The 18,192-nt window shown below is 44.6% G+C and overlaps 1 long non-coding RNA gene across 1 annotated transcript; it reads right to left on the reverse strand.

Moving 5' to 3' along the window:
* Positions 1-15,883: 15,883 nt before the first annotated feature.
* Positions 15,884-16,625, reverse strand: LOC125139094. The gene is made up of 3 exons (XR_007138218.1): positions 16,558-16,625; positions 16,199-16,265; positions 15,884-16,019 (listed from the first exon to the last, which is right to left on the reverse strand). It is a non-coding gene; the product is annotated as an uncharacterized LOC125139094 (long non-coding RNA).
* Between the last annotated feature and the right edge of the window lie 1,567 nt (positions 16,626-18,192).

Genomic DNA, 18,192 nt, shown 5'->3' on the forward strand with positions numbered 1-18,192 from the left:
AGGTAAGAGGGAGCTGGTCCATTTTTGGCTTTGTAGGCCAGCATCAGTGTTTTGAATCGGATGCCTGCAGCTACCGGAAGCCAGTGGAGGGATCGCAGCAGCGGGGTGGTATGCGAGAACTCTGGCAGGTTGAAAACAAGCCGGGCAGCTGCATTTTGGATCATTTGCAGAGGACGGATTGCGTTCATAGGAAGACCTGCCAGCAGTGCATTGCAGTAATCCAGTCTAGAAATGACAAGAGACTGAAGTACCTGAGCAGTCTGTGTGGACAAAAATGGCCGAATGCATCTAATGTTGTAGAGAAGAAACCGACATGAGCGAGTCACATTAGCAACATGAGAGGAAAAGGACAGTTGATTGTCCATGGTTACCCCAATGTTGCTAGCTGTGGCTGAAGGGGAGATCAGATCGTTGTGCAAGGATATAGCAAGATCATGACCTGGGGATGAATCACCTGGGATGAACAGCAGTTCAGTTTTGCTAGGATTGAGCTTTAACTGATGAGCAGTCATCCATGATGAAATTTCTGCCAGACATGCTGAGATCCGGTCAGATGCTGTGGCATCTGAGGGTGGGAAAGAGAAGATAAGTTGTGTATCATCAGCATAGCAGTGGTAGAGAACCTATGTGATGAAATAACTTCCCCAAGAGAGTGAGTATACAGGGAGAAAAGAAGAGGACCAAGTACTGAGCCCTGTGGGACGCCAGTGGAGAGTCTGCGTGGAGCAGATATCACTCCCCTCCATGTTACCTGATATGAGCGTCCTTCCAGGTAGGAGGCAAACCATTCCCAAGCTGATCCGCAAATCCCAAGACTCTTGAGGGTGGATAAAAGAGTCTGCTGAAACTTCAAGGAGGATAAGGACGGATGACAGTTTGGCTGATCTAGCAGTATGTAGCTTCTCAGAGACATCCAAAAGGGCTGTCTCTGTGGAGTGAGCTGCTTTAAAGCCAGACTGTTTGGGATCTTGGAGGTTGTTCTGTGAGAGATAGACAGACAGTCGATTATAGACAATGCGTTCAAGATTTTTTTAAATAAATGAGAGAAGTGATACCGGTCTGTAGTTACTGATGTCTGATGGATCCAGAGCAGGTTTCTTTAGGATGGGAATAACCCTTGCTCTCTTGAAAGTAGTTGGTACCTAACCTGATGCTATGGATCTATTGACGATAGTGGAAATGAAGGGCAAGAGGTCTTGTGAGATGGTCTGGAGCATAGTGGTAGGGAGTGGATCCAATGGGCAGGTGGTAGGATTGCAGGACTGGATGAGTTGTAAAATCTCTTCTGCTGCCACAGTTGAGAAATCTGACAACGAAGGTGTAGGGGAATGCATACTCTGAGATGTAAGTGCGGTCTGGGCTGAAGTGAAGGTCCGGCAGTTTTCCTCAATCTTCTCCTGGTAGAAAGAAGCAAAGTCTTCTGCAGTCAGGGAGGATGAAGAAGGTGGAGCCGGGGGGTTGAGCAGAGAAGAGATGATGTTGTGGAATTTCCGAGGGTCATGTGAGGAAGCTTCAAGCTTTTGCTTGTAGAAGGAAGTCTTGGCAGAAGTCACATCTGAGGAGAACTTGACAAGAAGAAAAATCAAGATCTGCATCAAGTTGTGATTTCTTCAACTTTTTCTCTGATGATCTTAGCTCTCTTCGATTGTTGCGCAGCACATCTGAAAGCCAAGGAGCAGAACAAGAAGTTTTCTTGGGTTTAGTGAACATAGTGCAGAGGAAGTCCATAGTTGAGGAAAGAGATGAGAGGAAAGTATCTGTGGCTGAGTCCAAGGGTAGTGAGGAAAAAGACTCAGTATCAGGAAGGGAAGAAAGAGTGCCAGAAGCTACAGATGAAGGGGAGACAGAGTGAAGGTTGCGGCGAGTAAGAGCGAGGGGGTGAGAGGTAGTTCTAGGGAAGATAGGTAGAGTGATGGTGAAGGATACCAGGTGATGATCAGAGACATGGAGTGGGATAGCAGTCACGTCTGTAGCTGGAGAAGGACGGGTGAAAACCAGGTCCAGGACATTGCCTCCTTTGTGTGTGGGGATGTAACTGTTGAGTGTGAGGGAGAAAGAGCCGAGAAGAGACAGGAGGGAAGAAGAATGTAGCTTGTCAGAGGGGAGTTTGAAGTCACCAAGCACTGTCGGGGAGTGAGAGAAAGCATAGGTAGAGGATAAAGCAGCTGGTGTAGCAGTGTTCTGTGGGGATATCCAGGTCTCTGTTAGAGCAAGAAAATCAAAAGAGTGATGGGAAGTTAAAGCAGAGATAAAATCAGCTTTCTTTACCACAGACTGACAATTCCAGAGCCAACCTACCACCAGTGTTTGAGACTTACACAACAGAGGAGGGTAGATGAGGTTACTGGGATTTTGACCTCTGTTTTGTGGATGAGAGCGTCTGCGAGAGTAGGCCTTGAGTACAGAGATGGGTTTAATGCACATATTTGTAGTCAAACAAGAGTGAGAATTAAGGTTATGGTAGAAAATATCAAGCAGTACTAGACACTAATGTTAGAGAGAGAGAGAGAGAGAGAGAGAGAGAGAGAGAGAGATACTAACAAACGCTAGCGTCTGTACCGGAGAACCTTCAATTTAAATAGTTAAGCCCTGCTCCCAATTCACACCTTAAGGGAGACTGAAACTACTCCTGATTAATCAGCTGAGAGAACAACAAAGACCAACACTATAAAAATCAACAGTGGTATAGAATATAACACAATTCAAATCACACTAATCTAGAACAAAGTGAGTTAGCAGATAGTATACAGAAGACAGGAACCTACTTTACCAGAAGACAATATAATCAAATGTAGAGAGTTAAAGCACACTGAAGAGTAGGCTGGTTCACCTTCAATTTAAATAGGTAAGCCCTGCCCCCAATTCACACCTTAAGGGAGACTGAAACTACTCCTGATTAATCAGCTGAGAGAACAACAAAGACCAACACTATTAAAATTAAAAATTTTATTAAAAATTTACTATTAAAAATTTTGAGCATGCAATTGATATGGGTTGATCAGAAATTGTTATATTTATTACTGATTAGAAAAATATTTACAGGACAGCATCAGGATTGAGCTTCAGATCAATGGTTTTGATCACGATAGCAAACGAACTATATTACAGAACAAGTTTTGCAACAATGAAAACAAAACAATGCAATTATGAAGTAAAATGTAATGAACAACATAACTTTCTTTTTTAACTTTTAATTTTTTTATGATCAGTTTTTATTTATTTTTTTGGTTCTTTTTTATTTTTTTATTTCAACACCAGGTTTGTGTGTGTGTGTGTGTGTGTGTGTAGCTTAATAATTAATTTGTAATATTTATAACACTAGCTTACTACCTTTATGTTTTTATGAAATACAGCAAAAACGTGTCAGACACTCAGTGTCTGGTTACTGGTTAGAGACAGCTGAAGGTTTAAAAAAGAAAAAAAATCTACACCAGGTTACGTATGTAACCCGGTTCCTGAGAAGGGAACGAGACGCTGCGTCAGTGCTGACGCTATGGGAATGCTTCTTTGAGGAAGTTGTGTCTGAAGCTCTGTGTGCACACACGCCATTTAATGGCTCGGAAAGGACACGTGACAGAGTAATTACTCGCCAGTAAGTCCATATAAGGGCATCTACGTCACGCTGCTCCAGCTCTCTTTGTCTGAAGGAAGCGCGAACGGATGCCCGGGGCGTGGCCAGCAACGCAGCATCTCGTTCCCTTCTCAGGGAATCGGGTTACATACATAACCTGGTGTAGTTCCCTTTTGAGGGAACTTCACGCTGCGTCAGTGCTGACGCCATGGGAATGCCAATACCCACACGGCCACGCACCGGTCGATGACTGTGCCAGAGGCTGTGAGAGCACGAGCAGACTGGGAACAGCACATCAAAGGCCCCGCAGTACCTGGGACCCTGGAGTGGCGTCCAAGTCCAGGTCATAGAATCTGATAAAGGTGTGCGGAGAGGACCATCCTGCCGTAGCACAAATATCTTCAATGGGGACACCCCTGGCCAAGGCACTGGATGAGGCAATACCCGTAGTGGAGTGGGCCCTGATGCCAAGAGGTGAGGCCTGAGCAATGGCCTCCACCACCCAGTGCCGCAGGCACTGTTTGGAAACCGGATTACCCCTATTCCGGCCCCCAAAACAGACAAAAAGGGCAGAGGAGTTACGCCACGAGCTATAGCGGTGGACGTCAGTCCTCAGGGCCCTTACCAGGCAAAGCAAGTGCAGCCTCTCTTGTTCCGCCGACTCATGGGGCGGGGGACAGTAGGCCTGCAGGATGATTGGACATCTCGCTATCCTGGGCACCTTAGGGACATATCCTGGCCTGTGGTGCAGGATAGTCTTGGACATGCCGGGGGCAAATTCTAGGCAGGCAGGGGCGATCGATAAAGCCTGCAAATCCCCGACTCTCCTGAGAGAGGCCAAGGCAAGAAGCAGAGTCGACTTCAGGGTCAGAAACTTCTCAGAGGCTGACTCCAAGGGCTCAAAGGAGGCTTCTAGCAGCCCCTCCAGGACCACAGAGAGGTCCCAGGAAGGAAGGCTTAGCCTAGAGGAAAGCCTCAGCCGCGTGACACCACGCAGAAAGCGAGAGACCAAAGGGTGCCTACCCAAGGAGGCCCCAAGGACAGGTTCAAGGTTCGCGGCAACTGCGGCCACGTACACATTTAGAGTAGACGGGGACAGGCCCAGAGAAAAGCAAGACTGCAGGAACTCCAGCACTGTACCAACCGGGCACTGAACTGGATCCTGAGAGTGCTCATCACACCAGAGTCGAAAAAGCCTCCACTTCAGAGCATACAGTTTCCTAGTGGAGGGAGCCCTAGCATACAGCAGAGTCTCTGTCACCTCAGTTGAGAGGCCTGTGTCTAGGAGCTGGTCCCCCTCAGGGGCCAGACCCAAAGCTTCCACATCTCGGGGTGGGGGTGAAGAATTGCCCCCTGCACCTGAGAGAGGAGATCCCTCCTGACGGGAACCTCCCATGGAGTGCTGTTCAGGAGGGAGACTAGGTCCGGGAACCAAACTCGAGAGGGCCAACAGGGGGCAACTAGGAGAAGGTTGACCCGGTCATGGCGCACTCTGGCTACAACTTGCGGGAGCAGAGCTACCGGGGGAAAGGCGTACAGATGGAGCCTCGGCCACGTCCATACCAGGGCATCCAGGTCCAACGGGGCAGGGGGAGAGAGGGAGAACCACAGCGGACAGTGGGTCGACTCCTCGGAGGCAAACAAATCCACTTCCGCCCTGCTGAAAATCTGCCAGATTCGCTCCACCACGTGGGGGTGAAGACTCCACTCCCCGGGCCTCAGCACCTGCCTCGACAGGAAGTCTGCCTCCCGATTTACACACCCTGGGATAAAAACCGCTCTTAGCGAAAGAAACCTGTTCTCTGCCCAGAGCAGAATCTGCCACGCCAACCTGAACAGGGGGCGTGAATGCAGACCACCCTGATGATTGATATAGGATACCACCGCGGTGCTGTCTGTTCGCACTAGGACATGACAGCCCTTGAGGTGCGGGAGAAAGTGTTTCAACGCTAGAAACACAGCCCTCATCTCCAAGCAATTCATGTGCCATGAGAGACAGGGGCCCTCCCATAGACCCTGGGCCGGGCAGCCATCTAAGGCTGAGCCCCAGCCCGAGAGTGAGGCGTCCGTCGAAAAAGTCCTGCGATGGTGACATGCCCCTAGAATGGGACCCAAGGCCAAGAACCGGGGTCTTTTCCACATAAGGAGGGTACGAAGCCTACAGCACGTAACCCGTATAACCCTGAGGGGATGCCTGAGAGGATGAAAGCCCGCCCCCTTGAGCCAGAGCTGGAATGGCCTCATGTGAAGCAGACCCAAAGGAATAACGTTGGCTGCTGCTGACATGAGGCCGAGCACCCTCTGTGCCTCGGCAACAGAGAGGCTGCGGCCTAGCGGAATAGCTTTCACCGCTGACAAGATGGAGGTCAACTGAGTGGGAGACAGATGTGCCTACATCGTGGTGGAGTCCCAAACCACCCCCAGAAAGGTTGTTCTCTGAGAAGGAGAAAGCACACACTTTCCTGGGTTCAGCCTGAGTCCTAAGGACCTCCTGTGGGCAAACACAGCATCTCGATGCCTGGCTGCCATAGCCTCCGACTGGGCCAGAATGAGCCAGTCATCCAGGTACTTCAGTACACGGATGCCCTGGAGACACAATAGTGCCAGGGCAGCATCCATGCACTCCGTGAACGTGCGTGGTGAAAGGGCTAGGCCAAAAGGAAGGACACGATACTGGTACGTTTCGCCCCCGAAAGCGAACCTGAGGAACTTCCTGTGCTCCGGCGGAATGCTTATGTAGAAATAAGCATCCTTGAGGTCGATCGTGACAAATCAGTCCTCGGATCTGATCTGGGACACGATCATCTTGAGCGTGAGCATCTTGAACTTGTAAGTCTTCAGAGTACAGTTCAGAGCCCGCAGGTCCAGAATCAGACGCAGCCCCCCGTCCTTCTTGGGAACTACAAAATATCGGCTGTAAAAGCCGGAGTCCCGCTCTGGGAGGGGAACATGCTCTATGGCCCCTTTCTCCAGAAGTGAGAGGAGTTCCTCACTAGCTCTGAGTTCCTCACTGCCCTGAGTGAGCTAGAAGGGGGTGGGCGGCTAGATGATGGCCCAGGCTGCTCCCCGCGGCGAGGGAGAAATGCCCTGAACGCCGCTGACTGGCGTTTCACCTCCTGGTGCCTGTCGACGACAGTACTAACTGCATCGCCGAACAAACCCTGAGGTGAAACTGGGGCATCCTGGAGAAAGAACTTATCCTTCTCCCTTATGCCCAGTGAGTTAAGCCACAAGTGCCTCTCTGTGGCAACCAGCACAGCCATAGTACGGCCTATAGTGGCACGGAGCACGAGATCAGTGGCACGGCGGAGCTCGGACACCGCCTGAGGTCCCAGCCCTTCACCGCCATCCAGCTCTGCTAGCAGATCAGCCTGGTAGGCCTGCAAGACCGCCATGGTGTGCAGCACCGCACCTGCTTGACCCGCTGCCTCATAGGCCTTACCCACAATGGCCGAAGTGGTCCTACATGGCTTGGATGGAAGGGCAGGGTTTCTCCATGCATGCGATGCAGGGGATAGATAACTGGCCAGCGTCTCTTCAACCCTCGGCACACAAAGAGAATGCGCGTTGCCCCCCGTGATAAAGCGGAGGCACGGATGCACGCATCTCTTAAAGTGCTTAGACTGCAACATTGTGCCTAGTCTTTCCCTATTTTTTTTCTTTCCCTGCACTTGACAGACAGACAAACGACACACATACACAGAGCGCTTCCTGAAGACAAAGAAAGCTGGAGCAGCGTGACGTAGATGCCCTTATATGGACTTACTGGCGAGTAATTACTCCGTCACTTGTCCTTTCGAGCCATTAAATGGCGTGTGTGCACACAGAGCTTCAGACACAACTTCCTCAAAGAAGCATTCCCATAGCGTCAGCACTGACGCAGCGTCGAGTTCCCTCGAAAGGGAACTCCGACAGGCAGAGACGCAATGCGAGTCGCATTATACCAATCAAGCACCACGTCTGAACAAACCCACGTTTACCAGAACTCTACTGGTTAGTAAGTACGTATTATTAACGTTACAACCCGAAGTAAAAAGCTGAAGAAACCCTAAATGTTAACGGAAAAGACCCGCGAACACGAGTGACTGAGGGAGAGACAGAGAGCTGTTGTGTGTGTGACTGTGAGTGAGCAGCGCGAGACACAACAACACAATACATGTGTATGTGTGTAGGGGAGGGGCGCTGTGACTAGCCTATCACAGAATGCTGACACAATCAGATACCCAATGATGGTTTTCATTCAATCTGAGCACAGATATTGACTTGTATTACTCGTATAATACTCATACTCGGCAGAAGTGCTTTATCCGTAGCGGATACTCGTTTCAGCCGAGTATCTGGCTAATCTCTAATAATTATAATCACACCCTTCAGTGTCACCCATATGAGTCTGGTTCCACATTGTGAACTAAATACATATAATATATATATATATATATATATATATATATATATATATATATATATATATATATATATATATATCTTGAATTTTGTGCTCTATTAATCTTTATTATTCTTTATATTAACCTTTTGTTCTATGTTTATTTTCTGTAAAGCTGCTTTGAGACAATGTCTATTGTAAAAAACACCATACAAATAAACGAATTGAATTGAAAAACAGAGAAGAGTCTTTATGCAGGTCTTCTTTGTACTATGAAAGATGGTGGAATCATTTAAGCAGACGTCTCATACAGAAAACATCACCACATCAACAAATGCATTTGTTTTTAAACTGTTTATGAGGAACATTTGCTGTACAAGTGTCCCTGTGAATGAACTGTTTCTATAGAAACCTTCAAACTAATGAAACCTGTTGACTCTAAATATCTCTATGTTAGTGCCCCAGAGTGTGATGTGGAGGTTTAACACATTTAGAGCAGTGTTACTGTCTGCAGCATCTTACACATTCAGTGAGCTTCAGTTCAGAAAGTTTACACCTCTAACACACTTCCTCTCATTGGCTCAAGGCCACACTAATATATCATCCATTAATACCATGTCATCTTAACATAATGTGTTATTTAAACAATTAAAGAACATAATCTTTAAAGAAAGAATGGTTTAAACTCATGATGGGAACAATACATGATATTATAAGGCAAGATTCATTGCATTCAAAGTTCAGTATTCAGTACAGTGGGTAGTTTTGCTGTGTCTCAGTTGAAACATGGGAAACAGCATCTGATTAATTTTATAGTCTATTATCAATTATTATCAATGGAAATATCTAATTATTAAAACTTTGTACCATGTGCTAATGTATATAGCTGACATTATGAAAACAGGTGGTATAAAGATACGTATATAGGTGATATATATCAGCAGCAGAGTGAAAATTAATCACAGGAATGCTCACTGCTTGAATGGTATAAATGTATTACAGTTAAGAACAGAAGATAAGTTAGCTACAAGCAGTGACTAGCTTAAATTCACTTTTATTCACATAGCAGCAGCTCAATTAAAATTAACAAGCTTTCTACGTAAAGAGATTCATGTTTTTCATCAAGGAGTGATTTACAAATGGACTTATCACAGTATGTGAAAAGCTCATACTGCAATTCAAAACCAAAAACACCAACACCATCTTGAACCAATCCCTTTCCAACATATTACAGTGACAAACCTGAAATTGTGGTTTCATGTCACATATTTAAAGAAAACAGCACCTAATTTTGAAGCTATATAAATAGCAAGTTATTTGCAAATAAAAAATCTGATTTTCATGTTTCACCCGTTTCACTGTTTCATATTGTCACATTGTCAATAGATGAGTTTACAGCCCCCTAGTGGAGTAAAACTTTTTCCCCTCTCATTCATTAGTTAGATTCTGTATTTTAGCATTGGTTCAAACCTGACTGATTGCACATCAATAGCATTTAGAGAGAAAAAAACAAAACAAAGACTAGCATCACAAATGTTGAAAAAAATTCAATAGGAGAAAAGAGACAGACTTTTTTAAATGTTATTTTGATTCATATTTTTAAAGATACAGAGTGTTCCTGGGGAAAACATTTAGAGTTTCTGGATTTAACTTAAGCTTAACTTAACTTAAGATTTAAGTAAATAACATTTGTTTTCAGATCCCTTACTTGTATCAGGTCAAATACTGTTTTTTGAGATACATGCACTCTCATCGTCCTCAGCACTGCTGTTCTGACAGGATACTCCACTATCACATGGATGCATCCCAGACCACTGAACACATTACAGCCTAAAAACAGACCACAACCTGGACTCCAATTCCCACAACACACCTGGGGCCTGTTTCAGAAAGGAGGTTAAGTGAAAACTCTGAGTATGTTAACCCTGAAATGAGGGAAACTTTGGGTTTTCCGTTTCAGAAAGGGAGGTACAGTATGTTAAACCCAGGAAAGCAGGTTAAGTTAAGCCCGTTTCTGAAAGAGAGGTAACGTACTCTGTGAATCTAACCTGGTCGGGAGTAGGTTTTCCTCGAGTTTCTTTCGGTCTCCTCCCCTTTTTTAAAGAGGAAGCGATGTTTAAACACCTCATTCATTGCACACATTTCAGTTAAACAGAGAGCATCAAAGGGAATGAAATGTACTTTTATGGACGATCCTGTTGATGAAGAGTCTATATAAATTCGTAGGAAGTTACATTTACATCAGGAGAGGATTTTGAGGCCCAGAGTGGATTTTTTGTCATATCCCTATGCACTGTTATTTGAGCGGTACCGTTTTTCTTTAGTCAATAAGATACATGTACATCCATAATCTCATCCATCCTTAAATCAGAAACATCAGCCATTGCGGCTGTTCTCTTTCATCTGAGCAGATGCTTTGTGTTGCCTTACGTTTCTTTGCAAATGGTAGTTTTCTGTATAACATTGGGGATGCAGAATATATTAATAAGGCTACTGGTTGCAGAGCGGTCAGGAAAATGTGCCTCACTCTTAAGCGCTTTCTGACCATTTTTGTGTTGTTTACTCTAAAATAGTTCTTAATTACTAACTACAAATTACATATTCAACAAGTCTAATTATATTAATGTAATAATTACTATCTCTAGAAAGTATTGGTCTACTTACTAATTTGCTCTATTTACTTATTAATTACTTTCTAAATCCCAAATCAACCTCAACCACTTGAACAATAAGGAGAGACAAGAAACAGCATTTCTAATGCTTTCAAATAAAAAATATGCAATTGCATGTGTAATATATATATATAGGCCGGTTTCCTCCGTGCGGGCGATGTAGGTGAGAGATAGCCCGTAAGCGTCTCCTCAATCCCAGGCATCGCCCCATACCATGGCTTTCAAGCCCTATAATGGCTGATTAGTCCGACATGGCAGGAGAAAAAAATACGTGCTGAAAATGGAATTCTTCAAGACCTCGACACCTTGGCATGGAGGTCTGGGAAATACGGCAGCCTGGTAGCCTGCGGCCTGAAGTCAGAAAGCGGTAGTCTAGCTTATAACGGACGACACTTACTTCCTCTTCAGGCCAATCTAATTTTAGCTTAGACATAGCGCGTGTCACCGCCTCGAGGAGCTCTTCGAACGCAGATGATTGTGTCGGCTATTCAGAGGGGGGAAGCCCCTCCCTGCCCACCTTGAGCTCCTCAGAGCCCGACGCGGAAAGCCGCATGCTCACTTCCGGGTTGGGAGAAATCGCAGTGCAAGCTCCCGAAACCGAAATCGAGCGAACAGTGTTAGGGGAGAGGGAAAGAGAAAGCGAAAAACCTGTCTCTTGCTCCATATTCACTAATTCAACCCGTGAAAATACAGCCAGGTGAGCGCAGAGGGAATCCCTCACAATGCACGCAGCCGGCTGTTCAGAGGGGGGGAAGCCCTTCCCGGCCCACATCGAGCTCCTCAGAGCCTAACGTGGAAGCAACATGCTCTCTTCCGGGTTGGGAGAAATCGCAGCGCGAGCTTCCGAAACCGAAATCGAGCGAACGGGTTAGGGGAGAGGGAAAGAGAAAGGGAAAAGCCTGTGTCTTACTTGCTAACTCAGCCTGCGAACCCCGTGATTGAAGCCGCCACGCCACCTCGGCGGACTCGGGACCCGTACAACAAGGCACAGCCGAAGCTGAGAATTACAGCCAGGTGGGATCAGAGAGTACGCAGCACATTGCACGCAGCCGGCTCCCTTGAGAGCCAACTGGGCATGCACCTCTACCAAACAAACAACGCAAAGAGAGTGCATGTCGTCCCCTGTGATAAAGCGGGGGCACGGATGCACGCATCTCTTAAAATGCTTAATTTGCGACACATTATTGTTTCCTTGCCTAGCTTTCTCTATATTTTTTCTCCCCCTGTACTAGACAGACAGGACAAACAATTGACACACATACACAGAGCGCTTCCTGAAGACAAAGAAGCTGGAGTAGTGTGACATAAATGCCCTTATATGGACTTGCTGGCACGTAATCAGTCCATCACGTGTCCTTCCAGAGCCATTAAAATAGCGTGTGTGCACACAGAGCTTCAGACACTTCCTCACAGAAGCATTCCCATAGCGTCAGTACTGACGCAGTGTTGAGTGCCCTCGAAAGGGAACTCATTTCAGCTGTTCTGTAACTGAAAACTCAGAGTTTCCCATCTCAAGGTTAGTCAACTCAGAGTTCAAGTTTAAACTCAGAGTTGGTTGAACCTCCTTTCTGAAACAGGCCCCTGTGCTTTGTAGCGTCTGGTACAGGTCATTTTAGATTTCATGTCCCAGGCACCCTAAATTTCAACATCTACTCCTCAATTAACCGATGACCACTCAGTTTTACTGAGTGGAGCCCACAAAAAGACCAGATAACCCCATGCGGCTTCTCCGATTGAACTCATAGGGCCCTAAACCAGAACACACACACACACACACACACACACACACACACACACACAACACAATGAGACATTCCTTTTACTAATAAAACCCGAAGATAAGGTACTCTAAGGTTCTCATTCTTATAACCCTTTTTGTAATGTGTCCGTCTTTTAAGGCTTGCCTGACTTAAAATGATTTGCTCCTTAATTTCTTGACAAGGGTGTTGTAAGGAGCCCATCTGTGTTTTCATGTTTGTCTGTCTGCTACCTTGCCCTGTTAATTGTTTGCTCCGCCCACTCATTGCTTACCATGGACACTAATTACATTCTATCTCTTCCCCAGGTGTTTTGTCTTTGTCTCTGCTTTGTGATTAGCTCCTGTTTACTACATTTACTCTGTCTGTTCACTTCCGTGGTGTTAGTCGTTGTTGGTGTTTGGTTTATGTTTCACTGTTCCTGTTCAGTGTCCTGATCTGTTTTGCCTGCCTATCCGTTTGTTTCTTGTTTTGGTTCAGTAAAAGTTCTATCTGCAATTGGATCCTTTCTTGCCCTTTGTCTCACCATGTCACATCGCGACAGAACGACCAACCCCATGGATCCAGCAGAAATCCTGTGTTGTCTATGTCAGGAGGACTCCCCGGTCGAGGAATATACGGAGGTTTTCGTGGACCTGTGCAATCAGGTCAAATTTGACGAGAAGGCTCTCAAAGACATTTTCAAGACTTAAGGACATCCTACGATACTTGATGCCGTCTACCCGAGAGATGAAATCATTCTCGGAGTTTGTCAACTTGGCATTGCTCCTGGGCGGGTCCGCGCTAAGCTTGAGCAGTGTAGAGACGGAAGCCGGCCGTAAATATTTTTGGGGGGGGGGGGGGGGGCAGCAAGCATCGGGGTCCGTGGGCCACAGAGTGGAATCAGCCACGGACGCCCGAATGCCCCACATTGCCTCCATCCAGGCCAGTCCCGTGCACACCCGTGATTGAGCCAGTTCTCATGGCTACCGTACCTAACCGGCTGGTCTCCAAACTGGCGGATACCCCGATGAGGTTGGCTCGGGCGGCCGGCATCCCTAAGCCGCCAGCTGGACCAGCCGGGTCGCCGGAACCAGCCGGGTAGCCGGAACCGAATGGGGGGAAGGAACCAGCCGAACCGACCGGGTCAACGGAACCTGCCGAACCGACCGGGTCACCCGAACCAACCTAGTCGACAGAACCTGCGGAAACAACCGGGTCGCCGGAACCAGCCAGATTGACGGAACCTTCCGAACAGACCGGGTCGACGGAACTGACTGGGTCGACGGAACCTGCCGAACCGACCGGGTCGACGGAACCAGCCAAACCGACCGGGTCGATGGAACCAGCCAAACCAGCATAACCAGCCTAACCCCTAACCCTAACCCTAACCCTCCAGCACCTCCCTGGCCTCCTGCTCCTACCGTCATTACCCTTCATGTTTAGTATCCAAATGACCACAAAATAATCAGTTACTCGTTTTTTTAACCAACAGTGTATTTTATTTGAACACGAAAAGCGCCATACCGTCTTAATACACCCTGGATCAAACTTTAAAGTCATCTAAAAGTTTGATAGCTAAACCACGCCCACAGACACCTGAAACAAAGGGAGTTTTTCCCTCCAAAAATCCTGACCGAAGTATTGGTCATCTCCCCAAAGATGGGTGGAGTTCGCGACCTTTAAATTGTCACAAACACCAATAATCCGTGGTCAGACTTTCGGAAAAGCTTCAAGACGACTCCAGCTTCCTTTAAAGAAGTTCCAGCAAGCTTCACTTCCAAGAACGACAACTATTCTGATTCTTCAGGAGAACTTGTAAGAACGTCTGACCCCACCCTAACTGACTTCAGAGATTTCTCTGTTGCATCCGGACTCTTGTGCAGTAAGCCAATGCAAGTAACCGTTTCCTTTACCAACCAATTTAGATGCGTAATTTTAAGTAGGAATCTTTCATTGAATCTTAAGGTGAATTTAAGTTTCTGTGACGATTTCCCAGTTAGGGTGTGATTTAATTTTTGAGTCTAAGCTTGCCATTCCTTTCCTTCCTTTCTCTAATTTCTTCTTTCCAGTCTCTTCCTCCCTTTCACCAATTTTAATTTCCTTTGTTTTATTTTATTTTCATCTTCGTTTTCCCTATTTCTTTTGTTTGTTTGTGTAGTTAGTTTTATGTTGTGTTTGTCTCATTCATTAAATGCCATATTTTTGTGCCAAATAAGTGATTGTCTCTGAGTATCGCTCACAAATTAAGGTACCTGCAACATCTGGTCTGAACTACATGCTCTATTAAGTTAATTTAATTTAAATTACGGTATAAATTAAAAGGGAAGCGAATCTTTCTTGGCCGGGAAGATACCGCCTTCATAGAATTAATAAAGGTTACACGGACTGTTCGCCGGACGAACAGACCAAATAAGTGTAACGTTAATTTCATTACCGTTAATTTCAACTTAGGTTAAAATATTTAGAGTCACTATAACGAGTTATAATTACTCATAAATATTTACCTTGCTTCGCGAGCCAAAATCGCTACAGCTTCAACATTCACAGTCACTGAACTTTTGATTACACCTCACCTGTTGCCAGTTTTCTCACACTCAAGCTTTATAAACCATGTTTAGGTTCAACTTAACTTCAAAGTATCTGTTTAGTTTCTTTACTTTTCTGTTCATTCCAAGCCTTTTGTTATTGTTTAACATCATCTGGTTCCTGAATGCTTCAGTTTTTGATTGTCCTATTATTGGATATACTGTTTTCTGATCACTAAATAAAATCATGTGATGAAAAGTTATGTCTCTGCACTTTGGTCAATGTACAGTATGTTAACAAAGCTTGGTGCACGAACTCTGTTATTGTTGGGAGGCATTGTTCAGCTAACCTGCACTGTAAAATTTTCCGTTGTAAATTTACAATAAATAATTGGATAAATTTTGCATGACTTTCACAGTAAGGATTACAGCAATATCCTGTGAAATATACTCACAGCAATTTACTGTAATTTTATATCTGTGATATTACAATGTATTGTTATAAAAGCACAACTGTATACTGTAACTGCACAGCTTCAATGACAAAGCAATTACTGTGATATTACAGTACATTACTGGGGAATTACAATCTTTTGTTGTACATCATTACAACAAGGCCCTGTACTTTTACAGTGTGTACTGTGAAAGTAATGTACAAGTTGACAATAATTTACTGTGAATTTACAATGTATACTGTGGAGAAAGTCATGCTAAAATTGTCCAAAAACTTAGGGTTAGGGTTAGGTTAGGGTTAGGGTTAGGGTATTTGTCAGCATAACATGTGTAGAAACCCAGACTGATCTGCAAAGCGAAATTGAATGAGTTCGCGAGATCAGGATGGTCTCACCAGGCTAGCCTCAGGTACCTCGTTTGTCAGAATTTTCGACCCCAAGACAATCATTGAGTTGGAAGCCTGTACTATAATGTGAATTACAAGATTAAATGCAATCTTTATAAAATACCTTTGAATGAACTCCATTGTCAAAGATCCAGCGGCAGGCTACTCAAGGTTGAATATGTAATGGCTGTTGAAGAATGCTGCTACTCCCTGTAAAAAGAAAGGGTGTGGGCCCAACACGACATGTCCCTCGATGGATATAAGCCATCCAGAGGGCTTCATCATGTCACCTGAAATGAACAGATACAACATTGTGTTATAAGCACTTTGGGATCTGCTTAAGATACAAAGGGCTATACAAATGTAATTCTTATTATAATTATTATTATTTATTGTGGTCATGTAGATTTCTAGAATGAAAACAAAATAATGAGTTAGAAATGTCGCTACTAGATCAAAGTAACGTTACCTTGAATGATCAAGCAGAGGGTGGCGGGGAGTTCTGCAGTATTGACGTCCACAGCAGTGGCACATGGCTGTAACATAGTTAACACACAATAGCATGGATTTAGGTAGAGCTGATGTGCCAGGCAGTATAGGCCCAGCAGCCTGCAGGTAGGACCTATGCTGCCTATACATATGAATTTGCAGTCCTGTGTGTTTTCTGTACCTCCGTGAGCAGTCAAGCACCCCACACTGATAGTGATAATTGGGGGCATTGCTATGCAGTTTTGTGTGCTGAACATAGTTACACACATTCTCAGACACATGCTCACAGCCAACGAATTTACAGTTGAACATTGTGGTGCATGTTAACTAGTCACCTACCTAATCTATTTCTCCTCACTCTTAGCCTGACACTGAATAGGATGGTTAGCCTCGCCCCCTGATGACCTGAAAAGAAAAGGAAAGAAAAAGGAGAAATTACACAAAGGCAACCAACAATAAGAAATTCAGTTTGATTATGATCATTGATCATTGTAATTTAATTTTAGCAGTTGTATATATATATATATATATATATATATATATATATATATATATATATATATATATATATATAGTGTTTTTTCTGTTGCACTTTAAATGCTCACTCAATGTAAAGTGCATTTACAACTTTTACAATTATTATTCATTCATATCAGGGCAAGTGGGAACAATAGTGTTAAAACCCTCCTGTTGTTGAACACGACATAAAACTAACTTACTCCAGTTAGCTCAGTCATGTTGTAACTAGGATATCCACTGGAAAAATATTTTTTCATGGACCGTTTGAATCACTACGTTATTAAAGTTAAACAGCTAACGGTTAGCTCCTCTATGCTAATCTATGATAACCTTGACTAATTACAGAAATGTGCACACATAAATAGTAATGTTTGTCCCATCATTGGTTTTATAAACTTTACAAACACCAGATATGTCTAAACGGTGATAGTGACATGAAAAATTTTAGCAAAACTCTCGTCATTACTAGCATTACTATTAGCAAATGCTGTGAGAGAACTTTCAACAATTCCGGGCACTTGCTAACAAAATGTGAACTGTGTCATGCCATAAACGTTTATTTGAAAGTAAATATTATAATTATATTAAAATAACATGGGTGTAAGTGCTGCAAACATGCACGCTGCTCACCTTCTCCATTCAGCCCGGAATAGAAAAGGGACACGACGGCGTCTTCAGTTCAAAATGAGCGGCAACCTCGCGCTCTTTCTCGTGAAGCCATAAGGAAGTGACCAAAACTGCAATTCATCGACTGGCCGCTTGAGGCTTGCTGCAGAAGGGAGTCAGTCCCATAGACTCCCCATGTTAAAATGCCCAACTTTACAGCAGAAAAAGACGCGCTGCCAAGATGTCTACTGCCCGCTCTGCACACTTTGAGCTTCAAAACCGCTTTTGAGGAGTCTATGGGTCACTACGTGCATGTTTTTATACAGTCTATGGTTCAAAACAGTTCGGTTATGTCATGTGACTTCCCAGGGCATATTTCAATACAATATTTCACTGTAATAATACTGTTTAATGCTGTGAAATCCTTAATTTTTTTCACTGTGTTGCTGTGATATTACAGACCTTGTTGTGATATAACAGCAGGTTTTAGATTGCAAGATTTTACTGTAAAATAAGAGTTAAATGCTGTAAAATCCAAGGATACTGTAGTTTTTACAGGTATTCATTGGAATATTACAGGGAAACTTAATTACAACAAGTTACTGTAAAATAATACTGTTAATTATTGTGAAATGCTGGTAATTTCTAACAGTGTGGAGTTTCTCACGCTTAAATGCAGACTGTTTTATCTACGGGATAATCTATGCGGGAGTTCACTTCCACCATTATAACAGCAGCTTACATTCCCCCGATGCTGATGCTAAGCTTGTTATGAAAGAACTCTTATTGTTGCGGGTGATTTTAATCACTCAAACTTAAAGGCAGTGCTCCCCAAATTTCACCAGCATG

The sequence above is a fragment of the Tachysurus fulvidraco genome, chromosome 16, assembly GCF_022655615.1.
Source record: "Tachysurus fulvidraco isolate hzauxx_2018 chromosome 16, HZAU_PFXX_2.0, whole genome shotgun sequence".
Classification (NCBI taxonomy): Eukaryota; Metazoa; Chordata; class Actinopteri; order Siluriformes; family Bagridae; genus Tachysurus; species Tachysurus fulvidraco.